The sequence below is a fragment of the Trichosurus vulpecula genome, chromosome 1 (genome assembly GCF_011100635.1).
Source record: "Trichosurus vulpecula isolate mTriVul1 chromosome 1, mTriVul1.pri, whole genome shotgun sequence".
NCBI lineage: Eukaryota > Metazoa > Chordata > Mammalia > Diprotodontia > Phalangeridae > Trichosurus > Trichosurus vulpecula.
Window position 1 is genome coordinate 314280789 of NC_050573.1, and position 17589 is coordinate 314298377.

The following is a 17589-nucleotide window of genomic DNA, read 5'->3' on the forward strand; positions in this document are numbered from 1 at the left end:
CTTTATATTTTGATTTTTGTAATATTGATGCATATTGTTTTGACACATTGATCTCATCATAATGACCTCTGCTCATGCGACCTTCCCATAAACAATCAACCACCTAATACAGTGATTGTGATTGAAGCTACATGTAATTTTCTACTCATACTTTGGTTTTTTAATCAAAACAGGGAAGTATGTTTGAAACCATCATTGGCCATTATATTTGACCTATATTCTATTGTCTTTTAGTGTTGTCATAATTTACATTAATGTAGTAATTTTAGATAATGTTCTTTTGGTTCTGTAATCTTCAAGTTGCATGAGTTCATGAAAGTCTTGTTATGTTGTGATTGCTTATTCATATTTGTCATTTTTTATAGTTTAGAAACCTTTCATTATATTCTGTTTAAGCTAAAAATATTTATATACTACTTTTCCAGTCCCAAATTATTTTTAGACTTTTTTCTCTATAAGAATATAAAGAACAACAACAAAATACAACAAAACAAACAAAAACTAAGATCATATGGAAAATGGATACAGGTGGTAATTAGACTTAGAACCTCCCACAAATACCTCTTTCCTATTTAAAATCATTATCTTTCCCTTTCTATAGGGATGAGGGCATTCCTACAAAGGAGATTCTGAATCCTCCAGAACACGTAAGAGAGTAGTAAAGGAAGGAATCAAGTGGTTATCAAGTGACAGTCTGTCCATTTGATACAGCAGATTATTAATCCCAAATTGAATTTTAACAGTTTGTGCTCAAATTTCTGGCAGACCTAGGCCAGACATGCTAAGTAAAGTATTATTTTTCTTTGATAATTCATAGACCAGATTTGTTAGTCGTTCTCCAAAATTTAGATGTATAGTTTGTTTCCAGCTTTTTGCTACCAGAAATAATGCTACTGTGACTATTATGACATATATAGTAACCTTCTGTCTTTAACCACTGAGAGCTATAAATTTAGTACTGAATTTTTGGATCGGAGGGTGTAAATGCTTTAACTTTTTTCACAGAATTCTATTTTGTTTTTCAGAACACTTGAGCCACTTAAAAATCAATCAACAGGGTATTAGTGTCTCTGCCTTCCCAGAATTTATCCAATATTTCTATCTTTCCCAATTTGGGGGTTGTGAAAAGTTATTGCAATTTACCTTTCCTTTATTAATTAGTGATCACTGTTCATAGTTTGCATTTTTCATTTGAAAACTATTTTTCGTATTCTTTCAACACTTTTTGTTTGGGGGATGGATCACTTTTCATATTCTTTCAATACTTTTTGTTTGGAGGATGGATCATTTTTCATATTCTTTCAACTTTTTTTGTTTGGGGGCCGGATCTTATAAAGTTTTCTTAATTTCCTTTAGATTTTTGGATATCAGACTTCTCCATAAAATCACAGATTTAGAGTTAGAGATAGATAGAACTATAAGGCCATGTATTTGGATCCTCTCACTTTAGAGATGAGAAAAAAGAGAGAGACAGATAGATGGAAAGAGGCAGAGAGAAGAAGAGGAGGAGGAAAAGGGTAAAATATGCTTTTGTTAGATGCTTACTTATGCCAAGCACTTTAGCTGATGACACAAATAAAAGCATGGAAGACAACCCTTGTGCTCAGGGATCTTACATTCTAGAAGGACAAAACAACATTTAAAAGAGAGCTGGAAAGGAGAAAGTAGAGAAGAGCAGGCACTGGCATCATGTGGAGATGGCTCAGAAGTAGTAGTTTCCAGCAAGATGAGACAAATATTCCCAACAAGACACTAGGGATTGGGGGCAGTAAGTATAAAGTTCTTGTGGGCATAGAGTGGGGTATGGGAATGGAGATGATGACCTGAATGCAGGGGTACAACTGAGAGTCATAAGGGTTAAACGAATTGCTCAGATTCACCAAACTAGTAATTTTAAGAGTCAAGATTTGAATTCAGGTCATTCAGACTACAAGTTGAACGTCCATTCTACTATGTCATGCCATATTTCATCTGAGATACATGAAGCAAAGATTTGGCCTAAACCTATTATGTTTGCTATTAGTCTGGGTGCATTGATTTTGCTCATGAAAAGAATAATTTAAATTTACATAATCAGTATTGTCTTTTTATTTTATATTTATCAATGTTTGTTAAGTTTGAAATATTTCTATATTTATAATTATGGAAAATATAGCTTTTTATCCACCTTTAGTTTTTATGGTGTGATTTTTATATCCAGATAAATCATTCATTTACATTTATTGTACCTTTTTGTATAAGATGCTGATCTAAATCTAATTTTGCAATAATGCTTTCCAGTTTTCACAGAAAGTTATGCCAAATTAATGGTCCCTTCATGATAGTATTTAGATTTATTAAAGTATGAACAAAAACATCATTTTAATAACAAAGTAATACAAATCGAAAATCATATTCATGAATGCAGAAAAATCTTTAGAAATAATTCAGAGCCCTTCAATATTAATAGCAACAAATGGAATTTTCTTTAATATAATCCAAAGTCAAGCTTTAGAACTAGTTGTGACAGCAAACATTAAAACTTCTCCCCATTAAGATTAGGCATACAGAAAGAATGCCAAGCTGAAATTGTTTCTATATGTCAATGATCTGATGATTTTATTAAAGAACCGAGTCGAGATAATAAATTCTATTAAGTTCAAATATTAAAAAAAATCAGAATATAGTCTATACATTACTAATAAAAGTCTGGAGAAATAGAAAGAATTTTTTTTTCTTTTTTAATGCATTATATATCTGGAAATTAACCTACCCAAACCCACACAGGAATTACATAATTAAATTCCTGCTATAAAACCCAACCTAGTCACAGCAAAATGTAATATGGATAGGTAGAGACAGATAGATACAAAGATACATTGATAATATATATATGTATATATATGTATATATGTACATATATACACACATATATGTATATATGTATATGTATGGATACATGTATATGTATTATGTGTGTGTATGTATAGTGTGTATATATACTTTGTTATTATTGTTCATTCATTCAGTTGTGTCCAATTCTTTTTAACACCATGAACTGTAGCACACCAGGCCTTTCTATCCTCCCCTATGTCCCAAAGTCTGTCCATGCTCATAGTTCATTGCTTCCATGACACTATTTATCCATCTCATCTACTGCTGCGCCGTTCTTCTTTTGCCTTCAATCTTCCCCAATATCAGGGTTTTTTCCAATGTCTTCTTATTATGTGACCAAAGTACTTAAACTTCAGCTTTGGTATTTGACCTTCCAGTGAATAGTCTGAGTTAAATCTTTTTAAAGTATAGACTAATTTGATCTCCCTGCTGTCCAAGGGACACTAAAAAAAATGTTCTGCACCACAATATGAAAGCATCAATTCTGAGATACCCAGCTTTCCTTATAGTTCAGTTCTCACAGCCACACATTGCAACTGGAAAAAACATAGTTTTGACTATACAGATCTTCATATGCAAGATGACATCTCTGCTTTTTAGTATACTATGCAGGTTTTCCCATAGCTTTCCTTCCAAGAAGTAAGCATCTTTTAATTTCACAGCCATCTGAGGTGATCTTTGAGCCCAAGACTACAAAATCTGATACTGCTTCCCTTTCATCTTCCTCTATTTGCTGGAAAGTGACAGGACCAGTTGCTATGATCTTTGTTTGTTTTTCTTGATAGCATTTTATTTTTCCCCCATTTAAATATAAAATTTGCATTCATTTTTACAAAATTTTGAGTTCCAAATTGTTCTCCTTCCCTTCTTCCCCTCTCCTCTTCCTAAAATAGTAGACAATTTGATATAGGCTATACATGTGCTATTATGTAAATATCTTTCCATGCCACAGTTATGACAGAAGAAACAGATCAAAAGGGAAAAAGACAAAAAAGAATAAAATAAGTGAAAAAAGTATACTTCAATCTGCATTCGTAGTCCAACAGTTCTTTATCTGAATGTGAATATTATTTTCCTTTGTGAGTCCTTTGTAGTTGTCTTGAATCATTGTGCTGCTGAGAAGAGCTGTCATTTGGAGTTGATCATTATACAATGTTGCTGATACTGTGTAAAATATTATCTTGATTCTACTCATTTCACTTTGCATCAGCTCATACAAGTCTTTCCAGGATTTTCTGAAATCTGCTTATTCATCATTTCTTATTACACAATAGTGTCCCATTACATTCCTAAACCACAGCTTGTTCAGACATTCCCCAATTGATGGGCATCCCATCAATATCCAATATTTTGCCATCATAGAAAGAGTTGCTATAAATATTTTGCACATGTAGATCCTTTTCCCTTTGTTAAAGTCTCTTTGGGATACAGACACAGTAGTGATATTGCTGGATCAAAGAGTATGCACAAGTTGGTTGCCCTTTGGCCATAGTTTCAAATTGCTCTCCAGAATAGTTGGATCAGTTCACAATCTGACCAACAGTGTAACAGTCTCTATTTTCCCACATCCTCTCCAACAATCATTATTTTCCTTTTTTGTCATATATTAGTCAATCTGATAGGTGTGAGGTGGTACCTCAAAGTTGTTTTAATTTACATTTCTCAAATCAAAAGTGATTTAGAGCACTTCTTTATATGCCTATAGATAGCTTTAATTTTTTTCATCTGAAAACTGCCTTTTCATATCCTTTGACCATTTGTAATTTAGGGAGGGGCTTATATTCTTATCAATTTGACTCAGCTCTCTATGTATTTGGGAAATGAGGTTTTTATCAGAGACTCGTGCTGTAAAGATTCTTTCCCCACTTCCTGCTTTCCTTCTAATCTTGGGTGCATTGGTTTTGTTGTGCAAAAACTTATTAATTTAATATAATCAAAATTAGTTGTTTTACATTCTGTAATGCTCTCTATCACTTGTTTCATCATTAACCCTTAACTCACTTAACTTCTTTAATAATTTGGATGCTTTACCACTTGATGAATACATGTTTATTATTGATATTATTTCATTGTTTATGGAACCATTATGGAACCTTCAAGTTTATCTTTAAAAGCATCCTCTTTGATAATCTGTACCATAACTTCTTATTCAAATGTTTCTGGACTTGGTTGAAATACATGAAAGATTTTAATCATGGTAAGACTTTTAAAAGTGAGGTGTATGTTTTCAGTGTTTGACAAGTGTAAACACTTAAGTTTTGGGGATAAGAATTTAATATTTGGTAAAAAAAAATGTAGGGAAAGTTGGAAGGCAGTCTGATAGAAATTGGGCATACGCCAACATCTTACACCATTTACTAAGATAAGGCCAAAATGGGCACATAACCTAGATATAAAGAGAGATATTACAGGAAAACTTGAAGAACATGGAACATATTACCTATCAGACTTATGGATGAATGAATGATTTATGAACAAACAAAAGAAAGCATTGTGAGAGGTAAAATGGATAATTTTGATTACATTAAATTTAAAAAAAAGGATTTGTACAAATAAAATGTCACCAAGATCAGAAGAAAAGCAAAAAACTGGGGGAAATTTTAAAGACAGTTTCTCAGATAAAGGTCTCACGTTTCAAATGTATAAAGAATTTTCTCAGAGGTATAAGAATTCAAGTCATTTCCCAATTGATAAACAGTCAAAGGATATGAACAGGCAGTTCTCTTAAGAAGAAAATAAAACAATTTTAGTCACGTGAAAAAATGCTCTAAATAATTATTGATTAGAGAAATGCAAATGAAAACAACCTTGAGATATCATGTTGTACCTATCAGATTGGCTAAAATTGATAGAAGAAGAAAGTGACAAACGTTGGAGGAGATGTGGAAAAATTGGAACCTTAACTTACTGTTGGTGGATCTTTCAACTGATCCAACCATTCTGGAGAGACATTTGGAATTGTGCCCCAAGAATGATTAAAATGCCTATACCCTTTGATGCAGCCATATCACTATCATGTCTGTTTCCCAAGAGAATTGGGGAAAAGGAAAAGAACCTACACTTTTAAAATATTATAACATTTCTCTGTGGTGGCAAAGAACTAGAAATGGTGGAGATGCCTGTCAATTGGGGATGGATAAACAAATTGTGGTATATGGACATGATGGAATATTACTCTACTATAAGAAATGATGACCTCAATGATTTCAGGTAAGCTTGGAGATAATGAGGAGCTAAACGAGCTAAAACAAAAGAACACTGTATAGAGTAACAGTAGTATTGTTTGAAGAACAATTTTGAGGAACCAAGTTATTCTGACTATTATAAACACCCAAATTAACTTCAAAGATCCAATAAAGGAAGATACTTTTTGATTCCAGAAAGGAATGTTGCTGTGGTGTAGGAAATGATAACCTAGTTGATTTAGAAAGGAATTGAAAGACTTGAATTTATGAAAGAAGGTGGAATCCACCTTTAGAGAAACAGATGATAGGAGGAAATAAACATAGTATGGTCTTACATATATGTGTTTGAGTGTGTGTATGTATGTAAGCATGTATACATTTTTAGATATCTATGCATATGCATAGATATCCATGCTTAATTGTAGTCTTCTTTAGGGGGAAGGGGAAAAATAAAAGTGCATAGTAAAGAACAAAAGAAAACCAACAAAGAAGCAAAGAAATGTTGGGAGCTTAGAAAACAATGCGTAGCATTTTGTATAGAGGTTTTCTGGAAATGGAACTATATTGTTTTATATTGAATAATCTTTTATGGTCTGTTGTGTACAGGAAAATGTTTTTTTTCTCACTTTGTATTTGAGTGTAAAATATTAAAAATGAAAAAAATAAAGGTTACAGAAATAGGGAAAAACAAAATGAAAAAAGTGAGGTGCATGAATTCTTGCTTTAAAATACTGGAAGGACTGTCATAGGGAACAAGAGTTAAAAATATTCTGTTTGTTACAAGAGAGCAGAAGCAAGAGCAATAAGTAGAAGTTGCAAAAATACCATTCAGCCTTGTGTCTAGGAAAAACAAAAACAACAACAACAAAAAAAAAAACCAACATAACAATTAGAACTGTCCAAAAGTGGAGTAGGTATTGTGGCTTTCCATCTAATTGGAGATCTCCAAGTAGAGTTTAGATGGGTATTCATTAGGTAGGTAATAGTGTACTGAATATTTCTTTGAGGCATGAGTTGGGCTAGATGGCCCCTAAAATACTTCCTAAATTTAAAATTCCGTAATTCTTTACTTAGATTTTTGAGTCTTGTTTTCTAGGTCATTTGAAAAAAAGTTGTTGTAAAGACCTTATCTATTCTTTTAATCTTCCTATTATAGCATCACATATAGGACTAGAAGGGACTTCAAAGCCCATGTAGTTCAAAATCATCATTTTATTAAAAAAAAAGGAAATGAGGTTCAAGCAGAACAAATACCTTGCACGATGTAACACAGATAAAATCTTTGACTATTATTTGATAAATATGGCTTTACCCTCAATTCTTTGAGCTGTCTTCTTCATTTTGAAGAATGCTGACTATTTTGCTGAGGTTTTCTAGTTTATGTTCCAAATCATCAATTATCTTTTTGAGATTTTTTTAAAGAGCTCTTCTTTGATTCTTTTCCCCTTCCTTCAAAACTTTTTGTAGGCCTTTCGACTATATTTTTGATCATCCCATTCTCTTTTCTGATGTTCTAGTTACATTTATTTCAGCCCTCTTTTCTGAAATAATGTTTTTTGCTATTTTCTCTTCCATGTCATTCATTAAAATTCCTCAAAAAATGTAGCAGGACAAATGAGGAACTACACAAATGAGGAACTACACAATGAAAAGCTCCTAGTGCAATGGAGAAACACTAAATGGCAATGCAAAAATCTCCTAACTTTGCCCTTTTAAAATTTTTTGTTACTTTAAAAAAATGTGAATTTTTAGATGTTCAAAACTAATTCATGGTCTCATTCAGACATTTTGCCATGAAGTACCCCTATGAATTTCACAAGTTGCTTCCCATTCCTACCATGCTCACCTTGCACAGCTCTGTTTGTTGAACTTTGTCTTTATTGTATATCCTAGTTAGGTGACTTCATTCTAAAAAGGCATTACTGGCATCCCAATCTTGAAGTAATAGAGGTTGGAGAACTTATTAGGCTTCCTGAATTTTATAGTTCAGAAGAACAAACTTTCCCTCTTACCTCTGAGAAGATATAAGCACTTGAGAGATATTTGACCCAGAGAATCACCCTATGGAGTGTGAAAAAGACAGACAGGACTGTGAGAGATAAAACTGACCAAAAGGAGCTGGAACTACATGAACTGAGCAGCAGTGTTGTCAGGGAGGTAGTATGATCCCCTCTGGATATAAATCTAATGATTTAATGTGCTATACTGGAGGGAGAGGTGGTAGCCAGCGGGAAAATGGAGGAACGTACAGAAAGAAAGAGACAGGGAAACAGAAACAGAGACAGAGGAAAAAAAGAAAGGTAGCTATAGAAAGAGAGAGGAAAGGAAATACCCAGAGACAAGGATAGATATTGGAGTTATGCCATAAAAGGTAGAGATGGTGGTGGAGTATTGGTTCCTGCAGGCATCTTTGACCAAAGAATGTGGATATTATACTTCCATAATATTGGCTCATTCAAAGTCTGAAGAAAAATATGGGAATTTTATTTTCCCCAACTTCCTCCCCCAGTGCCTGCCTAGTATCAAACTCTGTTATATACACACATACATACAAACATGTATATATATGTGTGTGTGTGTGTATATATACACACACACACACATATATATACATACATATATATACATATACATGTGTGTGGTTTTTGTTGTTGTTGTCTTTTAGCCTAAGTTGCTTCCTTTAACTTGATTTGCTTTATATAAAAAATATGTTGTTTCTCATCAAACATTGTATATCTATATAATCTTTGCATTGAGAAAAGAGGGTGAAAGAAGAGAGGAGTTAGATAGAAATACAAAAAATTTAAAATTGGGGTAAAAGGCTAAACTTCTGTATAAACATTAGGGATTTTTCTAATTGAGATAATATTTTATTTATGACTTTTGTTGGAAATAATGTAAAATAACTAAGAAAGGGAAAAGATACCTCTAGTCAATCTATAAATTAATTAATGGATTCAATATATAATTATAAGGTATTAAGTATAAGGGTAGTGACAGTGATTCTCTTTTAATATGTAAACAAGACCGAAATTAAGTAGGAAACTTTTCTAATGAGTTTGACTGTGAAAAGGAATGGAGATAAATGATGATATCTTAATGGAATTGCAGAGTTACCTAAAAACTATTCAATAAAGGACCCTCTGGATGAGGTAGAACCAAGAGGGAGAAGGGGGAAAAAAGGTGCCCACCTGAGGTCTCCCCAAGTCCCTTCAAAATACATTTAAAATAATGCCTCAAAACAAATTTTGGAGCAGCAGAACTCACGAAAGAATGGTGTGAAAGAAATTTCCAGCCCAAGACAATTTGGAAGGTCAGCAGGAAAGGTGAGTTTTCATGGCAATGAGAGTAGAGCACAGTGCAGTGCAGGCTGTGCCAGTGCAGAATGGGCCCCAGCAAACCAGGAACAGCCCTTGGGAACTACTGAATCATCAGCAGTAGCAGCTACTTCCAGAGCTCTGAGCCCACAGGTGATAAGGGGGTAGGAGAACTCCTCAGAAGAAGATTATAAGGGTTCTTTCACTGGCACTGAGGACAGGACTCTGTTACATTGCTCATAATCATATTTAGGTCTCAGTCCAGGATGGCAGTCCCAGGATAAGGAGGACCAAGAGCAAACCAAAGCTTGTGGCTGCATGGGAGTGGGGACTCTGGTCACAGTTTCAGGGCAGAAAAGAGTGCTTGGGTAATTCACAACCCAAGAAAAGGTCAAAAATGTAGTAAACACACCTCTCTTTAGATTATATGACCTTGGAAGAATTAAAAGCTTACAGGCCCCCAAAACTAGCTCTGAAAAGAGCTGCATGAAAACCCTGAAGGTTGGGAAAATGTGTCATCCACCCCAGAAGCACAACCTCACTTTATCATAGAGTTAAAAATCAAGAAATGGCTGGAAAAATAAGAACAGATACCTCCAAAGCCTTAGAAAAAAATCTGAATTGGTCTCAGGCTATGGAAGATCTCAAAAAGATTTTTAAAAATAAGAAAGATAGTTAGAGGAAAAAATGGGAAGACAAATGAGAGTGAAACAAGAAAATCATGAAAAAGGAAGAATCAACAACTTGGCAAAGGAAGCACAAAAATGCTGAAGAAAATATCACCTTAAAAAAACCAGAATACACCAAATTATAAAAAATACAAAAAGTCAATCAGGAGAAGAGTACCTTGCAAAGCAGAATTGGCCGACTGGAAAAAGCAGGTACAAAAATCTCACTGAAGAAAATAAATACTTAAAAATTATAAAATTGGAGAAATGTAAGCTAATAACTTTATAAGACATTAAGAAATAAGAAAACACAATCAACGAAATGAAAAAATAGAAGAAAATGTGGGGGCGGAGCCAAGATGGAGGGGGTGGAGCCAAGATGGCGGCTGGTAAGCAGGGACTAGAGTGAGCTCCGTTACCGAGTCCCTCCAAAAACCTATAAAAAATGGCTCTGAACCAATTCTAGAATGGCAGAACCCACAGAACAGCAGAGGGAAGCAGGGCTCCAGCCCAGGACAGCCTGGATGGTCTCTGGGTGAGGTCTATTCCACACGGAGCTGGGAGCTGGGAACGGAGTGGAGCAGAGCCCAGCCTGAGCGGCATGGACCATCCAGACCAGAAGCTGGGCGGAGGGGGCCCTAGCGCACTGAATATGTGAGCTGCGGCAGTTACCAGACCCCTCGACCCACAAACACCAAAGACTGCGGAGAAGGTCAGTGGGAAAAGCTGCAGGAGTGGAAGGAGTTCGCGGTTCGGCTTCCAGCCCCGGCAGCGGAGGTGAGGCAGCTACAGCTGTTGTTACTTCCGGCTCCAGGCCCACCTGGTGGGAGGAATTAAGTGGCAGATCAGAGCAGGGGTGCACAGCCTGCCAAAGATCTAAGCCCAGTTTGGGTTGGGGGTTCTTGGGGAAGGAGCAGTGCGGGTCTGACAGAGCTGGCACCTCCCCCCCAAACGTGGAACATAGAACTCATTAGTCTACAAGCAGTCATACCCCACTGAAAAACTCAAGGGTCAAGTTCGTTGGTTGGGAATATGGCCAGGCAGTGAAAACGCACCCAGATTCAGTCTCAGACTTTGGATTCTTTCTTTGGTGACAAAGAAGACCAAAACATACAGCCTAAAGAAGACAACAAAGTCATAGAGCCTACAACCAAAGCCTCCAAGAAAAACATGAACTGGCCCCAGGCCATAGAAGAACTCAAAAAGGATTTGGAAAAGCAAGTTAGAGAAGTAGAGGAAAAATTGGGAAGAGAAATGAGAAGGATGCAAGAAAATCATGAAAAACAAGTCAATGACTTGCTAAAGGAGACCCAAAAAAATACTGAAAAATACACTGAAGAAAACAACACCTTAAAAAACAGACTAACTCAAATGGCAAAAGAGCTCCAAAAAGCCAATGAGGAGAAGAATGCCTTGAAAGGCAGAATTAGCCAAATGGAAAAGGAGGTCCAAAAGACCACTGAAGAAAATACTACTTTAAAAATTAGATTGGAGCAAGTGGAAGCTAGTGACTTGATGAGAAATGAGGATATTATAAAACAGAACAAAAGGAATGAAAAAATGGAAGACAATATGAAATATCTCCTTGGAAAAACCACTGACCTGGAAAATAGATTCAGGAGAGATAATTTAAAAATTATTGGATTACCTGAAAGCCATGATCAAAAAAGAGCCTAGATACCATCTTTCAAGAAATTATCGAGGAGAAATGCCCTGATATTCTAGAGCCACAGGGCAAAATAGAAATTGAAAGAATCCATTGATCGCCTCCTCAAATAGATCCCAAAAAGAAATCTCCTAGGAATATTGCTGCCAAACTCCAGAGCTCCCAGATCAAGGATAAAATACTGTAAGCACCAAGAAAGAAACAATTTGAGTATTGTGGAAACCCAATCAGAATAACCCAAGATCTGGCAGCTTCTACATTAAGAGATCGAAGGGCTTGGAATGTGATATTCCGAAGGTCAATGGAGCTAGGATTAAAACCTAGAATCACCTACCCAGCAAAACTGAGTATCATGCTCCAAGGCAAAATATGGATTTTCAATAAAATAGAGGACTTTCAAGCTTTGTCAGTGAAAAGACCACAACTGAATAGAAAATTTGACTTTCAAACACAAGAATCAAGAGAAGCATGAAAAGGTAATCAAGAAACGGAAATTGCAAGGGACTTACTAAAGTTGAACTGTTTTGTTTACATTCCTACATGGAAAGATGATGTGTATGATTCATGAGACCTCAGTATTAGGGTAGTTGAAGGGAATATGCATATATATGTATATGTTTATGTATATATATATATATATATATATGTGAATGTGTATGTATGTATATATCTATGTGTATATGTATGTATGTGTATGTATGTGAATATATATATATGTGTTTTATATATATGTAAAAGAGAGAGTGCAGACACAGGGTGAGTTGAAGATGAAGGTAAGATATCTAAAAGAAATAAAATGAAATTAAGGGATGAGAGAGCAACATACTGAGAGAGGGAGATAGGGAGAGAAGGAATGGGGTAGATTTTCTCGCATAAAGGTGGCAAGAGGAAGCAATTCTGTGGGAGGAGTGGAGAGGGCAGGTGAGGGGGGAATGAGTGAACCTTGCTCTCATCAGATTTGGCCTGAGGGGGAATACCATACATACTCAGTTGGGTATCTTACCCCACAGGAAAGAAGAGGGAGGAAGATAAAAAAAAAATAAAAGGGGGGGGATGATGGAGGGGAGGGCAGATGGGGGTGGAGGTAATCAAAACAAACACTTTGGAAAGGGGACAGGGTCAAGGGAGAAAATTCAATAAAGCGGGATGGGTTGAAAAGGAGCAAAATGTAGTTAGCCTTTCACAACATGAGTATTGTGGAAGGGTTATACATAATGATACATGTGTGGCCTAGGTTGAATTGCTCGACTTCTTGCCCTACAAGAAAGGAAGGGAAAAGGGGATGAGAGGGGAGAGGGGTGATAGAGGGGAGGGCTGACTGGCGAACAGGGCAACCAGAATATAAGCCATCTTGGAGTGGGGGGGAGGGTAGAAATGGGGAGAAAATTTGTAATTCAAACTGTTGTGAAAATCAATGCTGAAAACCAAATATGTTAAATAAATAAATTTAAATTAAAAAAAAGAAATGTGAAGATTGAATTCGCACCAATAAAGAGGAAATTAAAGCAATAAAAAAAAGAAATAATAAAACACAATCAACGAAATGAAAAAATAGAAGAAAATGTGAAATATCTCACTGGAAAAACAACTGAGCTGGAAAATAAATCCAGGAGACACAATTTAAAAATTATTGGACTACCAAAAAAGAGCCTAGACATCACCTTTCAAGAAATTATCAAAGAAAACTGCCCTGATATTCTAGAGCCAAAGGGTAAAATATAAATTGAAAAATCCACAGATCACCTTCTGAAAGAGATCCCAAAATGAAAACTTCCAGAAATATTATAGCCAAATTCCAGAGCTTCCAGATCAAGGAGAAGATATTGCAAGTTGCCAAAAAGAAACAATTCAAACATGGAACCACAGTCAGAATAATACAAAATTTAGCAGTTTCTACATTGAGGGTCAGAGGGCTTGGAATATGATATTCTGTAGGGCAAAAGAGCCCGGATTACAATCAAGAATCACTTACCCATCAAAACAGAGAATAATCCTTCAGGGGGAGGAAATAGACATTCAATGAAATAGGAGATTTTCAAGCATTTTTTATGAAAAGACCAGAGCTCTACAGAAATTTTGATTTTTAAATACAAAACTCAAGAGGAGCATAAAAGGATAAACAGGAAAAAGAAATCATAAGAGTTTCAATAAGATCAAACTGTTTACATTCCTACATAGAAAAATGATACTTGTACCTCCTAAAAACTTTCTCATTATTAGGGCAGTTGGAAGGAATATACATAGAGAAAGAGCAGGATGTGAGTTGAATATGATGGGATGATTATCTAAAACAAAATAAAATTAAGAGGTGAAAAAGAGGTATGAAAAAAGTGGTAAAATGAGAAAGTATCTCACATAAAATATGTGTGAAAAGTTTATTTAGTGGTGGGGAAGATGGTGGAGGAGGTGAGTGAGTGAACCTTACTCTTATAACAATAGGTTCAAAGAGGGAATATCATACACACTCAGCTGAGTACAGAAATCTATCTTACCCTACAGGAAAGTAGGAGGAGAAGGGAATAAGATAAAGTGGGGAGGGGAGAGTGTTGACAAAAAGGAGGGCAGATTGGGATAGGTAAAAGACAGAAGCAAAAAATGTTTAAGGATGAACAGGGTGAAAGGAGAGAGAGTAGGATGAACAGAGAGAAAATAGAATGGAGGGAAATATGCAGTAATCATTAATGTGAAAAAAATTGCAGCAAATTTCTCTGACAAAGACCTAATTTCTCAAATATGTAGAGAACTGAGTTAAATTTATAAAAATTAAGAGCCATTTTTCCATTGATAAATGGTGAAAGGATATGAATAGGCTGTTTTCAGACAATGTAATCAAAGCTATTTATAATTATTAAAAATGCTTTAAATCACTATTGATTAAAGAAATGCAAATTAAAACAACTATAAGCTACCATCCCACATCTATCAGGTTGGCCAATATAACAGATAAGAAAAAATGATATGTTGGAGTGGATATATAAAAATTGACACACTAATGCACTGTTTGGTGAAGTTATATACTGATTCAACCATTCTAAAGAACAATTAGGAACTATGCCCAATGGGCTAGAAAACCTCTTTCATGAAGAAATGTCACTACTAGGTCTATACACTAACAATGACTTTTTAAAGGAAAAGGACCTATATGGACAAAAAAATATTTATAGCAGCTCTTTTAATAGCAGCCAAGAACTGGAAATTAAAGGGATGCCCATTAATTGGGAATGACTGAACATGTGGTTGCACATGATTGTGGTGGAATATTATTGTGCTATAAGAAATGATGAGCAGGAAGCTCTCAGGAAAAAAAAAGAATTAGAAAGACATGAACTAATGCAGAGAAAAATGAGCAGAATCAGGAGAACATTATACATAGTAATAGCAATATTGTATAATGATCAACAGTGAATGACTCAGCTATTCTCAGCAATACAGTGCTGCAAGAAAATTCTGAAAAATGTTATCCATTTCCAAAAGAAGAACTAATGGACTCTCAATGCAGATCTAAGCATACTCCTTCTTTACTCAAAGTTTCTTCTGTATTTTTGGGGGGGAAGGGGGTGTGTCTGTGTTTTCTTTCATGACATGACTAATGTGGAAGTATGTTTTGCATGACTGCACATGTATAACTTAAATAAAATTTTTTGCCTTCTCAATGAGGGGAGCAGGGTGAGAATTTGGAATTCAAACTACAAAGAGAAAAGAAAAGACCCTGTGCATAAAAAAACATTCAAGATTATAAAAAAGAGATGAGGAGTGGATAGCTAAAAGGACAACTAACTTGAATATATAGAGGATGACACATTTAGGGGATGGCAAGGTCAAGTGAGTTGTTGTTATTATTGCTGTTGCTGCTGTTTTTTTGTTTCTTTTGTTTTGTTTTGTTTTTAATAGAACAGAATTGACCTGGTTGATGTTGTAAACTGGCAGAAAAGATTCAATAGTTATAGAAAAGTCCGAAGATGAGAGGGAGGGGTAATCAATCAATTTGCCAAAAATTTGCAGGAGATAAGAAGATATAGGATAGTTGGCATAAGTAGACTAATTGTCTACAGTAAAGAAAAGGGACATATATTCTCACTAATAGCAATGTATTTGGCATTTCATCTAGTCAGTCTGATGCCTTCATTCAGATGGTATTAGGCCTTTTCCTGAGATTTTAATCTTCTAATATATTTAGGCATGCTGACAAGAAATAGAATGAGCTCTCTCTCTCTCTCTCTCTCTCTCTCTCTCTTTCACATATACGTATCTTGCTTGATATCACAGGATTATTCAGGGAAATTATCTCTGTGCTTACATCTATCACAAATCTTGCATCTTGCATGATTTTCACATATGTTTATAATACACCTAATTAGAACAAAGTTGGGAAAGTTGTTTTGCTCTATCAAGTCAAATTCTCTAATATAATCACAAACAATATATAAAACAAGATTTTTCTATTAAGTATATCTCTAAGTCAGTCATGTGACATAAAAATGTGTTCTCTTAAAGAAAATCATGTTAAAAATTTTTCCTGTTTATCATATTTCATCAATACTCTCCTCATAAAGATTTTATAGAGATGAAAAAAGCAGCCATTTTCATCCATAGTTTCTGATGTCTCCCCTTTTGCCTTTTCTGGTAATAATATTGTCTACAATCTTTAAATTTTTTGGAAATTTCCATTCTTTTCAAAATCTCAAAAGTAAATCAGTGTCTTTACATTTATATGACCTCCAATATGAATTTCTTCAGCATTCATTTTTTTGTGCTCTAATTACTTTTCATGACCTTGTTTTCTGGAATGTAATTTCTACTTCCGCAGACAGCATATTGCATGCATTAATGAGAACAGAGCACTATAGAAGCAATAGCAAATCTATCCCTTTTCATTTCAATGTGTTTTTCTATTTCCAGTTTGATCTTTAAGTTCTCATGTGATAAAATAGCTCAGTCAGAACCCATGCCAAGCATTCTTCAGAATCCCATTTCCCCTACATTATCTTTCCCTGTTTTGTAATGTGATAATGCTCAAAGTCTTCCATCCTCCTACTCCATATTTTTCCCCAGTAACATTAACAAACATTTCTTTGGAGCACTAGTGTGTCACCAATTTTTCATTGATGCTTCATTTTTATTTTGCTATCATTTCTCAATGACTACCCGGCCCACCAAATAGATACTTTCTTTGCAGCAAAGATGTGCAGATAGTCAAAATAAACCAACACGATGGCCATATTTGACAATATATGCTTCATTCAGTAACTTGCATTTTCTGTGTCAAGAGTGCTTATTCACAGTAAATTCTCTAGAAATTACTGGACACTACACGAATTAGGGACTGATGTTCTTCAGTTCTGTTTACCTTTACATTGTTGTCATTGTGTACATTGCCCACCAGCTCAGCTTAATTTGCTGTGTATCAATTATATGCCTTTCTTTTTTTATTTAATATATTTAGTTTTTATCATCAATTTTCACAAGAGTTTGAATTATGAATTTTCTTCCCATTTCTACCCTCCCCCCCACTCCAAGATGGTGTGTATTCTGGTTGCCCCATTCCCCAGTCAGCCCTCCCTTTTGTCACCCTACTCCCCTCCCATCCCCCTTTCCCTTCTTCTCTTGTAGGGCAAGATAAATTTCTATGCCCCATTGCCTGTGTATCTTATTTCCTAGTTGCATGCAAAAACTGTTTTTTTTGTTTTTGAACATCTGTTTTTAAAAATTTGAGTTCCAAATTCTCGCCCCTCTTCCCTCCCTGCCCACCCTCCCTAAGAAGGCAAGCAATTCAACATAGGCCACATGCATATCATTATGTAAAACCCTTCCACAACACTCATGTTGTGAAAGATTAACTATGTTTTGCTCCTTCCTAACCTATCCCCCTTTATTGAATT